Source organism: Equus caballus, chromosome 23, assembly GCF_041296265.1.
Source record: "Equus caballus isolate H_3958 breed thoroughbred chromosome 23, TB-T2T, whole genome shotgun sequence".
NCBI classification, from domain to species: Eukaryota; Metazoa; Chordata; class Mammalia; order Perissodactyla; family Equidae; genus Equus; species Equus caballus.
Window position 1 is genome coordinate 28,790,199 of NC_091706.1, and position 16,569 is coordinate 28,806,767.

At 38.5% G+C, this 16,569-nt stretch overlaps 1 long non-coding RNA gene across 2 annotated transcripts in view; it reads left to right on the top strand.

The window, feature by feature from the left end:
* Positions 1-3,599: 3,599 nt before the first annotated feature.
* LOC111770094 (uncharacterized) overlaps positions 3,600-16,569 on the top strand; it is a 77,685-nt gene continuing 64,715 nt past the window's right edge. Inside the window, exons 1-5 of one of the 2 annotated variants that reach the window (XR_011431470.1) lie at positions 3,600-3,780; positions 9,702-9,770; positions 11,857-12,044; positions 13,406-13,515; positions 14,588-15,139. This is a non-coding gene — a long non-coding RNA (uncharacterized lncRNA). Of the gene's footprint in view, positions 3,781-9,701; positions 9,771-11,856; positions 12,045-13,405; positions 13,516-14,587; positions 15,140-16,569 lie in introns of those variants that run through there. The other variant, XR_002803049.2, reaches the window with a different exon arrangement.

The following is a 16,569-nucleotide window of genomic DNA, read 5'->3' on the forward strand; positions in this document are numbered from 1 at the left end:
CAAATAAGCACATGAAAAGATATTCAACATTACGTGATCAGGGAAATGTGAATCAAAACTACTATGAGATACTACTTCATACCCACTAGAATAGCTATATTAACAACATTTTAAAAAAGCAAAATAGATGTTGGTGAGGATATGGAGAAATTAGAACTGTCCCTACATGGCTGGTGGGAATGTAAAATAATTGAGTTATTTTCCACTCAATCCTTTGAAGATGTTGTTACTTTTCCTTCTTGCTTTTATTTTTACTGATGGAAAGACTGCTCCCATCTGATTATTTCACTTGTTCAGATAATGGGTCTTTTACTTGATAGCTATTATCATTCTTCTCTTTATCTTTGATAGTCTATAGTTTTGCTAAGATTTGGATTTGAATGTTCCTTTATGAATCTGCTGTGGACTTCTATCTCAAAAATTATTTTCTCCTTTGAGTTAATTTTCTTTTTCTTTCCTTTGGCTTTTTTTGGGGGGAGGTTAGAAAGATTGGCCCTGAGCTAACATCTGTTGCCAATCTTCCTCTTTTTGCTTGAGGAATACTGTCCCTGAGCTAACATCTGTGCCAATCTTCCTCTACTTCACATGTGGGATGCCGCCACAGCATGGCTTCATGAGCCGTGTGTAGGTCCACGCCCAGAATCCAGACTAGTGAACTCTGGGCCGCTGCAGAAGCAGAGTGTGCTGAACTTAACCACTATGCCACTGGGCCAGACTGAGTTAGTTTTCTTTTAGTTATATATTACCTTTTTCCTAGTGTAGCTCCATTTCTTTTTCTTCCTGGAATTTCTTTTAGATATGTTTTAATGCTTCTTATTATTTGCTCTATTTTCTTTCATAATTTTCATCTCTTTATCTCTTTTGACCTTTTGGTGACTTCTAATTATTAATCTTTTCATTAATGTTCTCTTCAGCTGTCTGAACTTCTGTTCAACCCATGTGTTGAGTGTTTTTTATTTTCAAGGTCTATAGCTTTCATTTATGGAAGTTCTATTTGTAAAAAAAAAAATTACCCTGAAGTTTCTATTCCTTCCTTTATCTCTCTGATTATTTTACATATGAAGGCAAATGCAACTTTGAAATTTTATATATTCCTTTGGAATATTCTTAATGATAAATGTATATATACCTTTAAATTTGAGAGATAAAGGAAGAAATAGAAACATCAGGGTGCAACTGCATATAATATATAAATATATATAAACTATTTTTAGAGTGTTCTTTTATCTGTGGTTTCCGAGGTCTGGATTTCCCAATTTATAACATCTACAAACTTTCTGCTCTAGTAGACTGTTTACTCACGTGCTTCAGAAAGCGATGACTATGAGGTCCTCTTCAGGCTAGGGAATAGGGTTGTTTCTTAGCAGGACCAGTGAATCCCAATTCATGCAGGTGTAACGATGCGGCATTTGAGTTTGCCTTTTGTGGAGTCTAGTAAGTTTCCCTCTCTGGACGAGTTTTACATAAATTTCTTGGGTTAGAATTCCCACTACTTTTGTACAGTGCAAACTTGTTCCCACACCTATTTTTTGAGAATTCTTGAGGGTTCCAATCCCTTGCATGTGATTCTTTTTCTGGTTTGGGTGGATGACAGGTTTCCATGCCACACCCACTAGCCAGTGGGGTGAATACTTTACTTTCATAGAAAGGATGATCTTTTGCATCCCTAATCTTATGCAGGAAGCACGGTACTTTCTCCCTGGCATGCATGCAACCCAAAGACTAGACTCTTTGCATTCAGGCAAGCACTGAAACCTCAGGGATTTGGTCTACGTATTTGGTTCTGTGATCCCTGTTATCCATGTGGCTTTAGCTACCACTCACAGGCTTGGCTTTAAGTTTCCTCACCACTTATAACATCAGTGGATTTGTCTTTCTTAATTTGACATGTGTGTCTGGTTTCTATACTTTTTCTCCATTTTTGTGTGTTGGAGAGGGATGGGTAGAGGGACTTTCAGTGTCAGCTAAAACCACCTGATGACTGTAAATTGCCTTTCTCATTCTTAATGTTGTATATGTACATCTTACTTTCTCTTAAGTAGTCTTGTAAAAGCTTTGCCTACTTAGGTTTACTTTTTAGTCTTTTAGTGGCTTTCTGAGTCTAATGCTTTGTTAATTTATTTTCATTCATTCTTTCATGTTTTAGAAAAAAAATTAAGATTACAAATATTTCCCTGGGCAGTTATAGTTATATTCCATAAGTTTTGATGTGTGATAGTCTCATTGTTACTCATTTCAAGTAGTCTTTTCTTTCTTTTTGACCCATGTGCTATTTATTGCTATGTAACAAATCATCCCAAAATGTTTATCCCGACGTTTTTATCTCATAGTTTCTGTGCATTCAGGTGTTACTTAGTGTTCAGGCTCTGGGTCTTTCCCGAGGCTCAGTCATCTTAAGGACTAACTGGGAAGGGTCTATAGCCTAGCTCGCTCATGGGTTTTGGGGCAGGATTCAGATCCTTGCAGGCTATTGGCCAGAGTCTTCCCTCAGTTCCTTGCCATCTGGGCCTCTCCATAGAGCATCTCATGACATGGCAGCTTGCTTCATCAAAGACAACATGTGAGAGATAGAGATGGAGATGAATATGGACGTAGAGATGGAGACGGAGTAAGAGTAGGCTGGCAAGATGGAAGTCATTGTCTTTGGTAACCTAATCACAAAACTGATATCATATTTATCATCATAAAGGAATTTTCTTTGCCTTCTTTAATGATTTTATTTTAAATTCAATTTTGTCCAATATTAATATTGCAAAGTCTGTTTTTTTAAATTTGATTTGACTGATAGACCTTTGTCTATCCTATTCTCATGGCTTAATTTTATGTGTATTTCCTTTAAATAACAATCATGGGATTTGTTAATTTATTTGATCAGAGAATTTTTTTTGTCTTAATAGGAGGGTTTATCTTCTTAGAATTGTTTTGACATATGAGCTTTTTTACTCTTTTGCTTTCATATTTTTCAGTGGAAAAATATATGTTCCATTTTAGATTCTACTAGCGGTAGCCATTTATATTTTTCAAATACAATTTAAAAATATTATTTCTCTAATAGTAAGAATCAAGTAGAAAGTGCCATCATCAGAGTGAAAGTCAACAAGTGTAGCTTGCCGCTCCACCTCCCACATGACCTCTTTCTCCACTGTATCTCAGTCTGGCTTGCTTTCTTTTCTCTTCTTCTTCCTTCCTTCCTTCCTTCCTGTTTTTCTTCCTTCCTTCCTTTCTTTCCCTCTTAATTGCTTCTTTTCCTTTATCTTTTAAAAATATATTTAGTGATCGCCATAAATGCCAGGAATAGAGCATGGAAATTACTGCCTTCAAAAATAAGTAACTCTCTTTCTCTAGTATGTCGATATAGATGTAGATATACATAAGCTCTAGATATAGAGTTAGCTTAGGTGGTGATAATGTGTTATGGAGAAAGATAAAGCAGGATAAAAGGGATGTGAAGTGTCGAGTTGCTGAAATTATGTATAAAGTGGTCAGGGAAGGCTCTGTGATAAAGCAACATTTAAGCAGGGACCAGAAGGAAGAAAGGCAGCAGATCACGTGGGTATCTTGGAGAAGAGCATTCTAGGAAGAGTGAACATTCCGAGGTTAGAATGTTTGTTGAAGAACAGCTAGGAGGCAGTGTAGCTGGAGGGGATGAAGCTAAGGGGATACTTGTAGGATATGAAGTCACACAGTTGATGACACAAGTGGGGCCAGATATGTCAAGCTTTCCAAGACATTTCGAAAACCGTTACTCTGAGTAAAATGGGAGCCATTGCAGAGTTTCAGGTGAGCAGTGACTGGATCTGACTTTTGTTTTAATAGTATAATTATGTCTACTAGTGGCCTTAAGAAGATAAGAGGGATAACAGGACATTATTGGAGTGGTCTAGATGAAGGATGATGGTGGTGAAAATGGTAAGTGCTTGGATTCAAGATAAACTTTGAAAGCAAAACAGGACATAGGATTTGCTTATGGTTTGAATACACGATGTAGAGAGAGAGAGAGGGTTCAAGACTTAATCCAAGGGTTTTGTCCTGAACAACTGAGAGAATAGTGTTTCCATTAATTGAGATGATGTGCACTACAAGAGGAGTAATTTGGGGTGTATAACGTATGAATTGCCTATTAGATATCTTAGTGGATATGTTGAGCAGGCAATTGGAAATGCAGGGCATGGAAATGTGAGTCTAGACTTCAAGAGAAAGTTCTGAATTGGAAAAATAAATTTGGGGATTTATCAACACCTAGACAGTATTTAAGTCACGATGTCTCATTCCTGAGCTACTGGGAGTGAGTGTAAATAGGTAAGTACAAATCCATCAGAAGACTGAACTCTGCAGGAATTCGTATTTAGAGGTCAGGGAGGTGAGGAGGGACCAGCAAGGAGACTAATAAGCCAGTGCTGCAGCGGGAGAACCGAGAAACAGAAGAATCGTGGCAGCCAAGTGAAAAATGTTCCGAAGGGTGGAGTGTTAACTATATCAATGCTGCTGATAGGTGAAGTATGAGGAGGACTGGGAAGTGACAGTCAAATTTTGCCATGTGGGTGTCACTGCATACCTTTACATGAGCTATCTAAGTGAATGCAGTGCAGACAAAAACTTGATAAATATAGATTCAAGGGAGAATTGGAACGAGGATACAAAGATATCAGTTGCAACTAATTCTTTCGCGGTGTTTTGCTATAAAGGAGAATAGAGAAATAGGATTATAGCTGAAGGGGAAATGAATCAAATGAGTCAGAGAAAGCTTTTTATTTTTTGTAATGTGAGAGGTATTATGGCTTGTTTGCATACTGATGAGAATATCCAGAAGAGAGGGAGAAACTGATGACACAGGAAATATGGGGGATAATTGCTATAGGGGACTGAATCCACTGCACAGTCAAACACAGAAACAGAAGCAGAGTATTTGGGGACAGATGCAGGTGGGCTGGGAGATGTGTTGGTGGAAGCATTATAGAAATTCTGTGTTAATTACTTCTATTTTCTCAGCACAGTAGGGATCAAATATTCAGCAGAGGATAAATAGTGAGAGGAGGTGTTGAAAGGTAGAGGAGTGTAACATAATTGTCTAGGAGAGTGAGAGCGAATGGACTAGAGAGATGTAGTGAGGTTGAGAGACAGGTAAAAGTTCTCTTGAGGTTGGTGGATATAAGCTTTAAGTGAGACAGGTCAGCATGGTTGTGTGTTCTTCACCTGCCCCGTTTAGTAACCTGAGTGCCAGTGGGAATAGATTGAGAGTGAAATTTAATCAGGGTTAGTATTTTGTCAGATTAGTAAAATGGAGAGAGGCAAGGGAACTGGAGATATATGTACAGGTGAATTTGTGCCGTTGTTGGAATGAGCATACCAGAGGAAATGAGCTGTAAAGATAGAGAATGGTGGTTGGTTAGTTGAATGCTTTATATCAAATTTTTGGAGGAGGTGCAGTTATTGGTAACGATATGTTCTCGAGTTTGAAAGTAGATTCCTGAGGTAGTGTGGAGGACAAGCTGCTTGGAAGAATAGAGACCAAAGAACTGAGAGCATTGTCTACTGAAATTATTATCAATGTCTGTGCTGTCCAAAATGGTAGCACTAGCACACATGGCTATTTAATTATTTATTTAGAATTAAATAAAAGCCAAACTTCAGTTCGTTCCTGTTACACTAGTCACATTTGAAGTGCTCAACGGCACATGTGTGCAGTGGTTACCATATTAGGGAGTAGAGATAGAACATTTCCATCACTGAAGAAAAATCTATTGCATTGATCTACAAGGATATTGGTATTGATATACTCAATAATTATGACAAGACTAATTTTAGAGAGTGACAGTGAGTCAGGGCTCCGGTAGCCCTGACAGGTGTGGGAGAGAAGTAGCTACTCTTTGGGACGGATGACTGAGAGCAATGTCCTCAGGAGAGAATCAGATCTTAGTTAGAATAAAGAGGCAAAGGAATCATTCAGGAAAGAGCTGAATATGTAGGGATTGGTAGACATTGAAAGGTTTTTTGGAATTGAGGAGAATAAGAGACTAGATCAGTGTAAGGAGTTTACAGAGCTATACAGGGAGTAGTGTCCAGGTGAAGAAAAACGACCTCAAAGTCTTGACCTTCTTAAAGTGATTTAGATAAAGAACAGAGCATAATAAGGTCATTTCTGATGGTGTCTTAGGCAGGCTGTGTTGTTGAGGTTGTGAATACTGGTGGGAAGGATGACTAGGGTTCTAGTCAATGTTGGTATAGGGCTGGCAGAAGGGAGTCTGACTAAAAGTCACTGAGATATATCCATGTATATGTATACCATGTATATATACACATATATATATATATGATTAAGATCCAGATCTTATATTTTGGTTTTAACATCCAGATAACAGACGTGAAAATTATTTTTATACATTATGTAACTTTTCATGAAACAATTATCCTTTGTTTTCATATTCAGTTTCTTAAACAGCTGTATAACACTATTCAGACATTTTTAAATATGGTTATGTTTATGTTATGACTTCCAAATTTTTGGAGTTCCTGGTATTTCTTCATCTCAATTGATTGGGGAGTCACCACTTTTTTCCAAGACGGGTATGTGGGCAGCCTATTTTCTGGGATTTTTAACTTATGAGAATGCATTTGTGTTGCCTTTGTATAAGAACAACATTTTCTTTTTATTATATAATTTTTGGGCCACAACATTTCTCCTGGAACTCCAGGTGTTGTTCCATTATTTTCTAGAATGTAATGTTACAGAAAAGAAGTTTGCGGTAAATTGACTACTATTTCTTTGTTAGAAATGTCCTCTTTTATTCAGCCTGAATACCAGTAAGGTATTTTGTCTTTATCCTTGTACTTAAAAAAATTTTTCCAGTCTGTATCTAGAAATTGGTCTCTTAATTAGTTTGCCTGGAGTGAGGCTTGTTCAATACACAGCTCTTCCCTCAACACAAGAAACATTTCTTTCTGCTATTGTGTTCATTCTAGGCTCTAATTCTCCATTTTCTGTATGCAAGACGTTTCATATCTTTTCTTCTTATTTTCATTTCTTCACAGAAAATATTAAAGTTTTGCTTCTACAGCATCAGATCTGATCTTCACTGAATCAATTGTGTGTTTTTATTTTGATACCATTTTAATGTTGTAATTATATAATATTCAATGAATGAAATAATATGATTGTATACATTATGGAGCGTGATGAAATGAATACTCCTAATTTAACATCCATCTTAAGAGATGAGCACTACCAATACTTTTCAAGGTGTGCTCATCACCAATCCCATTTCTTTTTTTTGTTTTTTAAAGATTTTATTTTTCCTTTTTCTCTCAAAGTCCCCCAGTACATAGTTGTGTATTTTCAGTTGTAGGTCCTTCTAGTTGTGGCACGTGGGACACCGCCTCAGCATGGCTTGATGAGCAGTGCCATGTCCGCACCCAGGATTCGAACCGGCGAAACCCTGGGCTGTCGAAGCAAAGCATGTGATCTTAACCACTCGGCCACGGGGCCGGCCCCAAACAATCCCATCTCTTACTTCCTACCAGATGTTGGCATGATCTTGAATTCTGTGTTTACCACTCCCCTTGATTTTTTTTAAACTAAACTTTTTATTTTGGAATGGTTTTATACGTACTGGACAGTTGTGAAGATAGTGCAGAGAGTTCCCATAGAGCCTCTTGCTGTTTTACTCACAGGCTGCAATTTGAATTATCTTGCAATTATTCTGAATTTAATTCATCTCATTTTTACCTAGTCTTTTTTGGTTTGGTTTGGTTTGGGGTTTTTTTTGCTCTTAAAGGAGTCCATTTCTTCTCACATTTTAGAGAGGATGCTAGACAGTTTACCAAAATTTTCATCTGTGTCCTTCAACAAATTATTTTTAGAGTATATTTTTCTTCTGAGCCCTCTGGATGGTGATTTTTTGGTGATTTTTTTTTTAAACCTTGCTCTTTAGAGCTTATCCTTTGCATTTTAACGTTGCTGGTAATTAGAAAGCTAAGACTTTTCTTTTAAACAGATAATTATAAATTGGGAAAACTACTTAGCACTGCTACTGTCCTGTAACACGTGATCACAAACTGAGTGGCTTAAACAGCAGAAATGAATTCCCTCACAGGTTTGAGGGCCAGAAGTCTGAAATCAGCACCTCTGGGCTGAAATCAAGGTGTTGGGAGGGCTGTGCCCCCTCTCGGGACTCTGGGGGCGGGGATCAATTCCTTGCCTTCTCCAGCTTCTGGTGACTGGTGAAGGCATGCTTTGCCTTATGGTTGCATCACAGAAATCTCTGCCTCTGTCTTCACATCTCCTTCTCCTCTGTGTGCATGAGTCTCTCTCTGCCTCCCTCTTATAAGGACATGTCAAATTGCATTTAGGACCTGAAGCTTAATCTCTCCATTTCAAGATCCTCAACTTAATCATATCTGCAAAGATCTTTTTTCATTATGAGGGAAAATTTACAGGTTCCAGGGACTAGGACCTGATATCTTTGGGGGACCATTATTCTATCTACTGCAGAACTCATCTACTATGATCCAGCAGTTCTACACACACACACACACAACTATCTTTTCTACCAAAAGACGTGTAAAAAAATGTTCATAGCAGCATGACTTGTAGTTACCAGAAAGTAGAACGTATCTATTAACAGTAGAATAGATGAATAAGCTGTGATATAACCATAAAATGGAATACTTTATATCAGTGAGAATGAAAGCACTAAAACTACATACAACAACACGCATGAATCTCGCACATATAACATGACTGAAAGAAAGCAGAAAGAAAAGAGTAAGTCCTAGAAGTGTTCACTTATGTAAAGTTGAAAACAGGCAAAATTAATCTGTGGTGTTAGAAGACAGGATAGTAGTTACCTTGGAGGGGGACAGTGACCAGAAGAGGGTGGAAGAGGGCTTCTGAGGTGCTGGTAAGATTTCTTGATCTGGGTGCGGGTTACTTAGGTAAGCTCACTTTGTGAGAATTCATTGAGATAGCCACTAATGATTTGTGAGCATTACCAACAAAAGGATAATTAAGTTACAAAGAAAGCTCACAGTTTTCTCAGGGCCATGCAGAATCATGGGGCAATGGCTAGAATGGTTGGAGCCAGAAGAACAGGAAGGGGTCGCAACTTTAGGTCAAAGTCAGGGTTTTAGAAGTTTGAGATGATCAGAGCCTGAGAACAGGTAGGTGGATGTTTAAAGGAGTGTCAGCTCCTCTCAAATTCCTTGAGAAAATGTATAAATAAATAAATTGCTTGATAGATAGACAGACAGATGGATAGACAGATAAGGTAGAGGTTTGGTCTGAATACAGGAAGTTGAGTCAGTTAAGCCAAGTCATTTACTATCAAGAACTATGATGTCCAATATGGTAGCCGTTAGCCACACGTGTCTATTTTTGACCACTTGAAATGTGGCTAGTCCAAATTGAGATGTTCTGTACAAAGACATAGTACAAAAACTTGCATAGTTTCTTTTTATGCTGATCACGTGTTGAAACGATAACCTTTGGATATATTGGGTTAAATAAAAACTATTATTAAAATAAATTCCATCCATTTCCTTTTACTTTTTAAAGTATGGCGACTAGAAAATTTAAAATCTCACTATGTGACTAGCATTTGTGACTTGCATTCTATTTCTACTGGACAGTAGTGATCTAGACCATGATAAACCTGATAAGCAGTTAATAGGTATGTGAGCAACACTACTTAACTTTTTTTGTCCAGGCAGGACTTGGACTGGCCCTGATCAGGTTTGGCCCCATGACAGGAAGACTGAAGTGAGTGGAGTTGGCAGTGAGTTATTATGATTGAACTATTATTATAACTGAATGGTATTATAGTTGAACTATTATTTCTGAGTTTTCAAGTCTATGAGAAACCTAATCTTTCTAAACAATAAGTTCAAAATTAAGGCATCCTTGCTCATGTGGTGGTTACATAATCTGAACAGACTCAGTGTATAGTACTTTGTAAGCAGCTTTTTGGGAGAAGGTGGTGTGACAGAGTGGGCAGAGAATAGTCAATAGAGTCAGACATTCCTGACTTGCAGGGGGTGTCCATTACTTATAGGCTGGGTGGCCTGAGTCCAATGACATAGTTGCGCTGTACCTCAGTTTTCACAGCTATATAATGGGCTTATTAATATCTACCTCATAGGGTAGGTATTAGATTTGAAATACTATATTAAGTACAGAGTGCATAAATGACACTCAAAATGTGGTAGTTGCTATTATTCTTGGGTTCATTAAAAAGTATGAAGAAAACACAAGGAACATTTACAGGCCTCGATGAGAAACATTCTAAAAGTTTTTCTTTGTAGATTCTTCGGATACTTTAGACCAACCTTGGACCATTCCAAACCTTTGGTTTCTCTAGCAAATAATGGGGATAAGCCCACACACTTGGAAAGCCACGCCACAGGAAGTCTTCTCCTTCTCATTGTGTACTTTAAGCTTCAGGGAATTAATCCTTGGATCACGAAGAATTGCTCTGCATTCAAAACACTCAGCAGTTCGCTCCTTCTGGTCCCAGATGCTGGCAGGCCACCCCATCAATCATCCTCACAGTCACCCATCAGCGCGTCATCTCAGTGTCAGAGATCTGTTTTGGCAGGCTCACTGCAGGGTACACATAATCAGCAGAGATGCCACACTTAACGGTGATTGATGCCAGTCTTTTGACAATTTCTCCCACCAGACCCCCCCATCATTCCACGGCAATGTTTTCCTGAGTGCTAAATAATTTCTCTGAATTATCACAGCCACTTTCTAGACTGACTTGCAGAGATGTCTTTTTGTCACACCTGCATTTGAAAGGATTTTTATCTCGTATGTCCTTCTTTTTTTTAAGCTCTGATGATTCTTTCCATGTTTCTGTCACTTTCTTTGTTCCTCATAGCAGGAAAAATTTTTTAAGGTAAACAAAAGGGATATTATCATCAGTCTAGTTGGGCAGATGTCAGAAATCCATTTCTAATTCTTCATTTGGCTGGCGGGATGACCTTAAAACTATAATTATTACTATGCCATTGTCATTACTATGTCTCTTCTATTAGACGTTATGATTTTTTTTTTTTTTTGAGGAAGATTAGCCCTGAGCTAAGATCTGCTGCCAATCCTCCTCTTTTTGCTGAGGAAGACTGGCTCTGAGCTAACATCCGTGCCCATCTTCCTCTACTTTATATGTGGGATGCCTGTCACAGCATGACTTGCCAACCAGTGCCATGTCCGGACCCGGGATCCAAACTGGTGAACCCTGGGCCACTGAAGCAGAATGTGCGCACTTAACCGTTACGCCACTGGGCCGGCCCAGAAGTTACAATTTTTAAGAATCTGAGATTTCAGCCAAATCCAAATAAGTGTTCCCCTTGCCCTTTATAATCCGGCATTTGATGCTGGCCGTAGAAGCCTTCCAATCCGCACTCGTGAGAGATGCCCCAGTCCTGCCTTTCCTTCTTCTTCCTCTGCCACTGCCCCACCAAACCCCAGCTCTAAGCCCAGCTGCATAACTGTCGTGGAACCATTAGTAGCTGACAAATTCAGACGGCCCCAGAACATATGGAAACAGCTTCCCTCTGCTCCCATTCTTATTCTCCTGCCAGTCACCTCATGCATTTCCACAACTTGAATTCTTCCTTGAAAAGCAGCCACAACAGTGGTCTCAGGAAACACGGGGTTAAGGAATGGGAGGTGGGTAGAGGGAAGGTGTTTTCTTCTTTACCGACGTGCTAAGCATGGCCACAGTATCCACACTATGCCGCCCAAACCAGGCTAAAACCTTTAGCAAAACTTCACTGAAAACTTGGGTAGAACAGGAGGGAATTACATCTCATAGGAGCTGAAGCTCAGATACTAAACATGACTAATCTCTTATCCATGAGGTTCCAGCCCCCTCCCTTGTGACCTTTGGATGCTTCACAGTCCAGCTCTGAACCTGCTTTCAAATGGAGAAAGTCTGCCATACTCTCTGGAACAGAGAGAGAGAGACAGAGAAAGAGAGAAAGAAAGAAAGAAAACCAGTTCCAGCTCTCCCTCCCTGTGTGGTCCAGGCCGCAAACACCTGGTTCAGGTCTGCTTTCTGAGTCTCCACTTTGCATCCCAGATCCCTTCCCCTCTGAGATGATTGGCTTTTGGGATGCTCACTGCCTTTATTAAAACAAAAACAACAACAATAACAAAACTAGCATTCCCTATCCTTGGTATTAATCCTTGGCCTTGCCCTAGAATCCCCTGGAAGATTTTCTATCACATCGCAAATATCTAGTACCAGTATATTCACCAATATCTAGGAAATTTGATTGGAATAGCATTGCTGTGGCATATTACGTTAATATACGGTTCTTGTTGGCTGTCAGCAATCAAAGTCTGGTGTCTTTATGATTCTTCCACCAGCATGAGATGAGATTATGTTCTAGAACTCTTCTTATCATCTTCTGGTTTCCAATCCCAATGAGAAAACACACACACACATATGTATCTTTCAAAAGCAATTTTCAGGGGAAGTGCAATCTTAATCTATATTTATGAAAAAAATTCCTGAAGGAAATGACATCTAGAGATTAAACTTCACCACAATTAAGATAAATTTGGTATTTTAATGGAATTACTTAGATTCTGCTTTTTTATTTTTAATTTTTGGCTTTGCTTTTCCTTTTCCTCACCAAAAGCCTATAGAAATGGCCTTTGTAGAAAGAACTATTTGTCCCAAAGAGCAAATCCAAGTCCCCAACTTCTCCTAACACTTGAAAGTTTGAGATTATAATTTTTTCCATTAAGGTTTCAAAACTCCAATTCATTTTTAGGGTACAATTTCAAAAATACCCTTCTCTGTAGGAGTTTCTATAAGAAGGAAGTTTCCCAAACATAAGAGTGCTGAGTCCTACCCAAGATGTAGAGAGCAGGAGATCAGTCTCCACCTTCCACAGCAAGCCCCAGGGGAGAGAGCCCTCCGTTGGTAGCCTGAACAGAAGTAAGATCCCGTCTAGTTAGAGCCAAATTCTTCTGACTCCCTCAATCTTCAAACATAAGGGAAGTGGCCAGCATGGAATGATCCAGGCCCTCCCTCCTGAATGTATTACAACTGTAATTGCTAACCCTGCAAATCAGGCTTGCATAGAGAATGCAAGCTGGCACAAGAAATATCTCTCTAACCACAATACCATCTCTTTAAAAGTAACAAACTACAAAGAGTGAGATGTTTTAATTAAATGAGTTCAGGAAAATGGTGTTTTTCAAATATGTTCAGCCGAGGATCATGCTCTGAGTCTGACAATACCAAGCTGCATGGTCCTCCAGGGACTTCAGTGCCTGAGTGAGCCTCCCATGATGCCTTGCTAACTCCAAAGGTGAGACTCAGGCCCGGGGAGACGAGAGCCCAGTTATTCCAAGTCTGCACAATCACACTTTTTTTCTTAAATCTTTGGTCCCTAGGGACTACCTTGCAAAAGGAAAAGCCAATTTACCATTAAACATTCAATAAAGAAAAGACAACAAAGAAAATCCTCTTGTAATCACATTGCATGCTCAAGACACCTTTCATGGTAAGAACTGCTAAATTTAAACTGCAGATAAGGATGTCTTAGAATTTTTCTTTATGCAAACAAAGGATTTGCCCATTTTTTTCCCCTGGTAGGCATCTAATAAGTGTCATTTCTTCACCAGGCACTGGATGAGGCTCTGGCTACAGTAAGGAAAGAGCCTTGCTCTCTGCCAGCAGTGCACGGTGTCCTGGAGGACACACACGTGTAGTTTCCTCCAGTATCAGTCAGAATCAGACAAACACCAGATATAGAGCACAAGCAAAATACTATGGGCACCCAGGAGTAATAGTGATAACCACAATGATGTTAGGGGTAATGATACAATATTAATAATATATTAGCTACAGTTTTGAAGCACAAGCACTCTGATGAGTGATTTAGATACGTCGTAGTAGAATCTTCATGACAATCCTATGTGATGAGTACTATTATTATCTCCATTTCACAAATTTGGAAACTGAGGCATGCAGAGGAAGGAAAGACCAAGTAGGTTTCGAGCAGGCAAGAAGACTTCACAGAGGATATTACTGAAGCCGTAGCCTGGGAGGATGAATGGGGTTCAGATCGATGGAGGAGGAAGAGGGGAGAGAAGGAAGGCAGTTCAGGTCAAGGAAACGGCGCAAGATGTAAAGAACAGCACAACCAGAAGGATCCACAACTAGAATACACAACTATGTACTGGGGGGCTTTTGGGAGAAGAAAAAAAGATAGAAGAAGATTGGCAACAGATGTTAGCTCAGGTGCCAATCTTTAAAGAAAAAAAAGATGTAAAGAACAATCTAAGCAAAATGAAAAGGGAAATTGTGTCAAAAATGGAGGAAGGGTAGTGTTAGAAATGACAGCCAGTGTTTAAAACATCTGGAGCAGTATCACATATCGAGCAGACCGTCAACAAAAGCAATGTCGTGAGGTGAAGTGAGTGAATGGATTTCTTGGGGCCAGCCTCACTTTCACTTCTCCTGGGCTGCATTAATTGATATTTGCTTCTTGCCCACACTGCAGGCACTTTTATTATTATTATTTTTGATCCTTTAACCTGTTTCATAATTCCTTTCCTTTCTCCTGTAAACAGAAGAGAAATGCAATCACAGTGGAACAGTGGGCTGGGATACCAAACAAAAGCTTGAAATGTGAAAAAGGAAAAAAAATCTATCTTGTCAGCACATCAGCAAAATTGGATAAAAGTTGCCGTATAGTGACAGGTAGAAAACTTGGAGTGTAAATGAAAGACAAAACATCAGCTCCAGTGACGGGAGAAGTAGACTAATCTTTGTGAACACCTACTTCGCGTCTGCATGTTATCTACGCTGTCCTTCCAAATTCTACCAACAAGACGCTATTATTCCTGTTTTCTAGACAACAACACTGATACTTATGGAGGCGAAATTCTTGCTTGAAATGACTGCAGTTAACGATGGCAGATTCCACTTTTGAAACCTTGTCTATCTGACTCCCACTCTACGTTCTTTCCACTATGATGTATTGCCTCCATGGGAACTAATAGTCATTCTGGTCTTATGGTAATCTCTCTCTCTCTCTACCTATACATGTTATATAATATGATATATTCAATATTTAATGTTTTACTTATTCAAAACCATGAATAAATATTGAATTAGTCAAGCTTTGTGATCTCATAACAAGTTTTCATGCATAAGTACTTGAGAAACAGAGTAATGAGTAAAACAGTAAAATTGGCTCTATTTACCAATATGTATGGTATCTTACGTGAAAAGTATGAAAAAAATTGTAAGCACTACTCAAATCATTAAATACTCTTAGTATTTTTAGTATTTTAAAATATTGTTTTTAAGTTAAAATGGCTAATCTTTCACAAAACTGGAAAAGATTTTTGACAGAGTTGGGAAAGAATCAGGTCAAAGCTGAAAAGTATAGAATCTCCTGATTCTGAGGAAGTCGGCCTCTGACCATCTTCTAACCACTGCCTTCTGAGGTGTTGGTCTTCCTGCAGATTCTAGTGATTAGCCAAAAAGTTATTTTCAGAAGACAGAGAAAACTGAGACTTTATCTAAATAGAAAGCTTTGCCCAGAGCATGAGTTGTTACCACTGTTTGATTTAAATTTCACTCAGAAGCATTTAGAATTGGTTTAACTTGGTAACTGAAAAAGGAGCAAGAGTGCAAGGCTATTGATTAAACTATACAAATAGAAATGATATATTTGTGCCCTTTATCTGATACTAATCATGCCTTATGTCAGTGTCGAGCTGTGTAAATTTCAAAGCAGTTATATATTTATCTTTGCATTGGATTTGGTCAACGTTCCTGGGCAATAGACAGTAGAGGAAATAAAATCAGCATTTTATGGTAAGAAAACTTGATGCCTGGAGATATTAAGTAGCTTTCCTACAGTCTCTGGGTTTGGGAAGAGTTAGACCTAGACGTTTTGTCTCTGTAACTCCTAGTCTAGTGTTTGTTGTACTGCTCCAGCATCTCATGAGGTAAATAAAGGCATTAGAGAGCCCACATCGCTCTTGGGGATTCTATAGCAATGGAGGGGCAGGGCCTGAGATTCTGATTTCTTAAAAAGTGCCAGGGGATTCTTTGACCAGCAATTTGGGGAAACTCTATCTATTTGGTAAATATCCCAGCTGAGAGCAATATATTGCAGAATAGTTTCCTTTGGAAATTCAGGCTTATATTAATTGCAGTTAAAATTTCTTTAATGTTTCTAGAGATAGTTTAAACCATTGAATCAAAAGATGAATAGCTTCAGCTCACAGTGCCAGGGCAAATAATAGACTATGACGCATCCATTAAAATGTTGTTTATGAGTAGTGTTTTTAAAAACCATACAGCTGATCACAATTGTGATAGATGGAGAAACAAATCTAGAGAAAAGTATTGTTTCTGGTGAATGGATTAATAATTTTCTTTATTTATAAGCATTATACATATACATTTAAATTATACATATATAATTAAAAAATACACTGTTACCTTTAATTTAAAAACCACCAAGCAAGCAAGAAAAGTAATAAAGATAGCTCCAGAACTGTAAACTCTCTTAGAACTCCCCTCAGAAACTCAGTTT